Source organism: Schistocerca americana, unplaced genomic scaffold (genome assembly GCF_021461395.2).
Source record: "Schistocerca americana isolate TAMUIC-IGC-003095 unplaced genomic scaffold, iqSchAmer2.1 HiC_scaffold_1378, whole genome shotgun sequence".
Classification (NCBI taxonomy): Eukaryota; Metazoa; Arthropoda; class Insecta; order Orthoptera; family Acrididae; genus Schistocerca; species Schistocerca americana.
In genome coordinates, this window is record NW_025725457.1 from 1722 (window position 1) to 7500 (window position 5779).

At 51.8% G+C, this 5779-nt stretch overlaps 1 non-coding gene across 1 annotated transcript in view; it reads left to right on the top strand.

The window, feature by feature from the left end:
* Window positions 1-4292: 4292 nt before the first annotated feature.
* LOC124566233 overlaps window positions 4293-5779 on the top strand; it is a 1910-nt gene continuing 423 nt past the window's right edge. Inside the window, exon 1 of the ribosomal RNA XR_006970864.1 lies at window positions 4293-5779. This exon is cut by the window's right edge and continues 423 nt beyond it. This is a non-coding gene — a ribosomal RNA (small subunit ribosomal RNA).

Sequence of the window (5779 nt, forward strand, 5' to 3'; positions counted from 1 at the left end):
CGGCGCTGATTAGTAATAGATAGAGCCATCAGAATACAGATAATGTATACAACTGTCCGTATACATGCTGAAAGACTCTGCTCACAATCACAACCACACGTCAGCCACACACCCTTATCACGCACTACTCTCTGCCTGTAACACGCACACAGACAATATGTAAGCACCAGCATGGAACAACACCCAGTGCATCCTCTCCGCCACATTAGACAATCCACACTGTCATAACCAGACTGGGAGGTCCACTCAGAAAACAGAATATCCCACCCACCCGACAACCACCATTGCTCAGCCAAGCCACCAACACCCACACATGTCCTACACAGGGGTGCACCCAACATCACAATACTGCCTCCTCTCACAGCACACAAACAATGGCAGGAATGAAAGACACAGGTCTGCCACAAGCATGGAATGAGAGCGCCGCCTGTCATGAGCCAAAGGTGCATCCTGACGTGGCAAATCAGATGATGCCGCAGGCATCCACTTACTATAATCACAATCAACAAACCGGCCGCCCCGCCCGCCCCCCATTAAACCTTTCCTTACAACAATGTGTACCTTAACCTAACCTATATCGTACCGTAACCTAACCTATATCGTACCGTAACCTAACCTATGTCGTACCGTAACCTAACCTATGTCGTACCGTAACCTAACCTATGTCGTACCGTAACCTAACCTATGTCGTACCGTAACCTAACCTATGTCGTACCGTAACCTAACCTATGTCGTACCGTAACCTAACCTATGTCGTACCGTAACCTAACCTATGTCGTACCGTAACCTAACCTATGTCGTACCTTAACCTAACCTATGTCGTACCTTAACCTAACCTATGTCGTACCTTAACCTAACCTATGTCGTACCTTAACCTAACCTATGTCGTACCTTAACCTAACCTATGTCGTACCTTAACCTAACCTATGTCGTACCTTAACCTAACCTATGTCGTACCTTACCTAACCTATGTCGTACCTTAACCTAACCTATGTCGTACCTTAACCTAACCTATGTCGTACCTTAACCTAACCTATGTCGTACCTTAACCTAACCTATGTCGTACCTTAACCTAACCTATGTCGTACCTTAACCTAACCTATGTCGTACCTTAACCTAACCTATGTCGTACCTTAACCTAACCTATGTCGTACCTTAACCTAACCTATGTCGTACCTTAACCTAACCTATGTCGTACCTTAACCTAACCTATGTCGTACCTTAACCTAACCTATGTCGTACCTTAACCTAACCTATGTCGTACCTTAACCTAACCTATGTCGTACCTTAACCTAACCTATGTCGTACCTTAACCTAACCTATGTCGTACCTTAACCTAACCTATGTCGTACCTTAACCTAACCTATGTCGTACCTTAACCTAACCTATGTCGTACCTTAACCTAACCTATGTCGTACCTTAACCTAACCTATGTCGTACCTTAACCTAACCTATGTCGTACCTTAACCTAACCTATGTCGTACCTTAACCTAACCTATGTCGTACCTTAACCTAACCTGTATTGCGCCTTAACCTAACCTGTATTGCGCCTTAACCTAACCTGTATTGCGCCTTAACGTAACCTGTATTGCGCCTTAACGTAACCTGTATTGCGCCTTAACGTAACCTGTATTGCGCCTTAACGTAACCTGTATTGCGCCTTAACGTAACCTGTATTGCGCCTTAACGTAACCTGTATTGCGCCTTAACGTAACCTGTATTGCGCCTTAACGTAACCTGTATTGCGCCTTAACGTAACCTGTATTGCGCCTTAACGTAACCTGTATTGCGCCTTAACGTAACCTGTATTGCGCCTTAACGTAACCTGTATTGCGCCTTAACGTAACCTGTATTGCGCCTTAACGTAACCTGTATTGCGCCTTAACGTAACCTGTATTGCGCCTTAACGTAACCTGTATTGCGCCTTAACGTAACCTGTATTGCGCCTTAACGTAACCTGTATTGCGCCTTAACGTAACCTGTATTGCGCCTTAACGTAACCTGCATTGCGCCTTAACGTAACCTGTATTGCGCCTTAACGTAACCTGTATTGCGCCTTAACGTAACCTGTATTGCGCCTTAACGTAACCTGTATTGCGCCTTAACGTAACCTGTATTGCGCCTTAACGTAACCTGTATTGCGCCTTAACGTAACCGATATTGCGCCTTAACGTAACCTATATTGCGCCGTAACGTAACCTATATTGCGCCGTAACGTAACCCACATTGCCCCTTAACGTAACCCACATTGCCCCTTAACGTAACCCACATTGCCCCTTAACGTAACCCAACACACGTTGGGCCTTAACCCAACACACGTTGGGCCTTAACCCAACACACGTTGGGCCTTAACCCAACACACGTTGGGCCTTAACCCAACACACGTTGGGCCTTAACCCAACACACGTTGGGCCTTAACCCAACACACGTTGGGCCTTAACCCAACACACGTTGGGCCTTAACCCAACACACGTTGGGCCTTAACCCAACACACGTTGGGCCTTAACCCAACACACGTTGGGCCTTAACCCAACACACGTTGGGCCTTAACCCAACACACGTTGGGCCTTAACCTGCTCTGTAATTGTCATACGACGCGTTAAATTAGTGTAGTGTTGCCTAACTGCAACCCCCGCAATATAGTTTGCTACTCGCACTGCCCGGTCCCCAGTGTATCGCTTCATGTTAAACACCTTGCAGCTATACACTGTAATGTGGATGGCAGCAGGACGTACATGCTCAATGCCCTTTGCAGTTGTTCATTGGCATTTGCAGTTGTTCATTGGCATTCGCATGTGCGAAGCACTTAGCCTACGCTGTGGTACGGCCTGTGTCAACTGTCCGCTGATGTTGTACGTCCAAATCACACACTGTACTGCACATTGGTCCTCATGTACTGAATGATACATCGTGGTACATGTGACCGTACAACGACTGACTGCGCCAACAACGGCGAACCATGCGGTCCAAATGTTGTGCACTCAGCTACGTGTCGTCTCCCTATAAGAGCTGGATTGCAGTGTGGTATGCCCTGGATGGCGATCAGCATGAGCCGTCTGTTGATGTAGTGGCGCGTGTTGTCAGACGTAGTCGTCTCTTCTCACACACTGTGATAGCATGGTGCACTGCGTTCCACATCTGCGACATGCGACAGAGGCCGGTTGACAGTCGTTCGCGCAATGGACATCGCATACGTACGGGGGCCACCTTCCACGTGTTCGCGAAGCGTGCACATGTTGTTGCGTGTATGTGGGCAGACATAGTGTGTCGTGACACCTGACACAGGCATGCAACAATCGTTGAATTTGCAAATGGCGATGGACGCCTACGTTTGCTGGTGACGTTATGCAAATGAACAACTGGTAAACCGTTGTGGTGCGGTTGTTCTCGCTAGAGGTGAATCAGTGATGGCGACGATCGGTTGAGCTACCAACCGGTTGTTCCAGCGATACCCACCATGCCCACGAACGTGAATGGCATCTGGGTGTGAAGCGATACGCGGCGGTGGCTGGGTGGGACCGTCCCCGGCCGGTGAGGGGGGGCCTCCCGGCGTGCTGGCCGCGCGGTGCGTGGGCGCACGCGCTACAGCCGGCTGGTGGGGGCGGCCAGTGGCAGGCGCGCCGGCCGACGGAGGCGGCAGGCGGCGCAGCTGCGCGCCGGCGCACCCTGCACGCGGCGCCGTGCGGCCAAAGTAGGTCCTCGCGGGCCCGGTGCGAAGCGCGGTGGACATCTGCAGTGTGCTGGTCCGATTGAGGACTGTGTGCGCTGAGGATGCGCCGCCGCCCGGCGCTCGGCGCCGCGACGCCGTCTGCTGCTCGGTCGCCTCTGCGGTTCTCGCAGGTGGTTTGTATCGCAGCTGTGCGGACGTGTTGGCGCGTGCGCTGTGCTGGGAGAGTTCGCTTCGGCACCCAAGTGGGGCTTTTGTCCTTCTGTGGCGCTGGCGTTGGAGCTGCCGGTCACCGTAGGTGGCGCGTGTTGTCTCCCGCCGGCAATGCCACGACAGCACGCTCCCGGGCCTCTGTCGGCAGCGGCAAGCTCAGTTGGGAGCACGGGTGGTCGCACCTAAAGCGTCTACTCGCCAAACTCCGGGCGATTGCGCCTCTCTCGAACCCGACCAAGTACTTAGGACGGCGCTGCGCGCCGCCGGGACCTGAGAGGGTTTCGAGGTGTATTGTGCAGGGGAGCTCAGCCTCCTCCTGTTTGCAGAATAATTGAGCGGACGCTTGCGTGTTCGCGCGGGCCCCCGGGACACACTCCCGGGCGGCCGGCTGCTCAGCTCTAGTTGACGCAGCTCCCTGGTTGATCCTGCCAGTAGTCATATGCTTGTCTCAAAGATTAAGCCATGCATGTCTCAGTACAAGCCGCATTAAGGTGAAACCGCGAATGGCTCATTAAATCAGTTATGGTTCCTTAGATCGTACCCACGTTACTTGGATAACTGTGGTAATTCTAGAGCTAATACATGCAAACAGAGTCCCGACCAGAGATGGAAGGGACGCTTTTATTAGATCAAAACCAATCGGTCGGCTCGTCCGGTCCGTTTGCCTTGGTGACTCTGAATAACTTTGGGCTGATCGCACGGTCCTCGTACCGGCGACGCATCTTTCAAATGTCTGCCTTATCAACTGTCGATGGTAGGTTCTGCGCCTACCATGGTTGTAACGGGTAACGGGGAATCAGGGTTCGATTCCGGAGAGGGAGCCTGAGAAACGGCTACCACATCCAAGGAAGGCAGCAGGCGCGCGAATTACCCACTCCCGGCACGGGGAGGTAGTGACGAAAAATAACGATACGGGACTCATCCGAGGCCCCGTAATCGGAATGAGTACACTTTAAATCCTTTAACGAGTATCTATTGGAGGGCAAGTCTGGTGCCAGCAGCCGCGGTAATTCCAGCTCCAATAGCGTATATTAAAGTTGTTGCGGTTAAAAAGCTCGTAGTTGGATTTGTGTCCCACGCTGTTGGTTCACCGCCCGTCGGTGTTTAACTGGCATGTATCGTGGGACGTCCTGCCGGTGGGGCGAGCCGAAGGCGTGCGACGCGCCTCGTGCGTGCTCGTGCGTCCCGAGGCGGACCCCGTTGCAATCCTACCAGGGTGCTCTTGAGTGAGTGTCTCGGTGGGCCGGCACGTTTACTTTGAACAAATTAGAGTGCTTAAAGCAGGCAAGCCCGCCTGAATACTGTGTGCATGGAATAATGGAATAGGACCTCGGTTCTATTTTGTTGGTTTTCGGAACCCGAGGTAATGATTAATAGGGACAGGCGGGGGCATTCGTATTGCGACGTTAGAGGTGAAATTCTTGGATCGTCGCAAGACGAACAGAAGCGAAAGCATTTGCCAAGTATGTTTTCATTAATCAAGAACGAAAGTTAGAGGTTCGAAGGCGATCAGATACCGCCCTAGTTCTAACCATAAACGATGCCAGCCAGCGATCCGCCGCAGTTCCTCCGATGACTCGGCGGGCAGCCTCCGGGAAACCAAAGCTTTTGGGTTCCGGGGGAAGTATGGTTGCAAAGCTGAAACTTAAAGGAATTGACGGAAGGGCACCACCAGGAGTGGAGCCTGCGGCTTAATTTGACTCAACACGGGAAACCTCACCAGGCCCGGACACCGGAAGGATTGACAGATTGATAGCTCTTTCTTGATTCGGTGGGTGGTGGTGCATGGCCGTTCTTAGTTGGTGGAGCGATTTGTCTGGTTAATTCCGATAACGAACGAGACTCTAGCCTGCTAACTAGTCGCGTGACATCCTTCGTGCTGTCAGCGATTACTTTTCT